Consider the following 1,799-nt stretch of genomic DNA (forward strand, 5'->3'; position numbering starts at 1 on the left):
ACTGGAGTGAAGGTTCTCAGCCCCACGTCAGGCTTCCCAACCTGGGGGTCCGGCAACGGGAGGAGGAATTCCTAGAGAATCAGACTTTGAAGGCTGCTGGGATTTGATTGCAGGACTTCAACAGAACTGGGGGAAACAGAGACTCCACTCTTGGAGGGCACACACAAAACAGTGTGCGCATCGGGACCCAGGGGAAGGAGAAGTGACCCCAGGGGAGACTGAACCAGACCTACCTGCTAGTGTTGGAGGGTCTCCTGCAGAGGCAGGTGGTGGCTGTGGCTCACCGTGGGGACAAGGACACTGGCAGCAGAAGTTCTGGAAGTACGCCTTGGCATGATCCCTGCCAGAGTCTGTCATTAGCCCCACCAAAGAGCCCAGGTGGGCTCCAGTGTTGATTCAGAATAATGATAGTGAACATGATCCAGGACCTAGGAAAAAGAATGGAGACAAATATCGAGAAGATGCAAGAAATATTTAACAAAGACCTCGAAGAATTAAAGAACAAACAAACAGAGATGAACAATACAATAACTGAAATGAAAACTACACTAGAAGGAATCAATAGCAGAATAACTGAGGCAGAAGAATGGATAAGTGACCCTACCCGGCAAGGATCTCATTCAGATTCGATGGAGAAATCAAAAGCTTTACAGACAAGCAAAAGCTAAGAGAATTCAGCACCACCAAACCAGCTCTACAAAAAATGCTAAAGGAAATTTTCTAAGTGGGAAACACAAGAGAAGAAAAGGACCTACAAAAACAAACCCAAAACAATTAAGAAAATGGTCATAGGAACATACATATCGATAATTACCTTAAACGTGAATGGACTAAATGCTCCGACCAAAAGACACAAGTTTGCTGAATGGATACAAAAACAAAACCCATATATATGCTGTTTACAAGAGACCCACTTCAGACATAGGGACACATAGATCATCCAAAATGAAAATAAATAAGGAAACAGAAGCTTTAAATTACACAATAGACCAGATAGATTTAATTAATATTTATAGGACATTGCATCCAAAAACAGCAGTTTACACTTTCTTCTCAAGTGCGCACAGAACATTTTCCAGGATAGATCACATCTTGGGTCACAAATCAAACCTCAGTAAATTTAAGAAAATTGGAATCATATCAAGCATCTTTTCTGACCACAATGCTATGAGATTAAAAATGAATTATAGGGGGGCTTCCCTGGTGACGCAGTGGTTAAGAGTCCACCTGCCGATGCAGGGGACATGGGTTTGTGCCCCAGTCTGGGAGGATCCCACATGCCGCGGAGCGGCTAGGCCCGTGAGCCATGGCCGCTGAGCCTGTGCGTCCAGAGCCCGTGCTCCACAAGGGGAGAGGCCACAACAGTGAGAGGCCCGCTTACCGCAAAAAAAAAACAAAACAAAAAAAAGAATTACAGGGAAGAAAATGTAAAAAACACAAACACATGGAGGCTAAACAATACGTTACTAAATAAGCAAGAGGTCACTGAAGAAATCAAAGAGGAAATCAAGAAATACCTAGAGACAAATGGCAATGAAAACACGATGATCCAAAACCCATGGGATGCAGCAAAAGCAGTTCTAAGAGGGAAGTTTATAGTTATACAAGCCTACCTCAAGAAACAAGAAAAATCTAAAGTAAACAATCTAACCTTATACATAAAGTAATTAGAGAAAGAAGAACGAAAAAACCTCAAAGTTAGCAAAAGGAAAGAAATCATAAAGATCAGATCAGAAATAAATGAAAATGAAGGAAACGATAGCAAAGATCAATAAAACTAAAAGCTGGTTCTTTGAGAA

The sequence above is a fragment of the Physeter macrocephalus genome, chromosome 1 (assembly GCF_002837175.3).
Source record: "Physeter macrocephalus isolate SW-GA chromosome 1, ASM283717v5, whole genome shotgun sequence".
NCBI classification, from domain to species: domain Eukaryota; kingdom Metazoa; phylum Chordata; class Mammalia; order Artiodactyla; family Physeteridae; genus Physeter; species Physeter macrocephalus.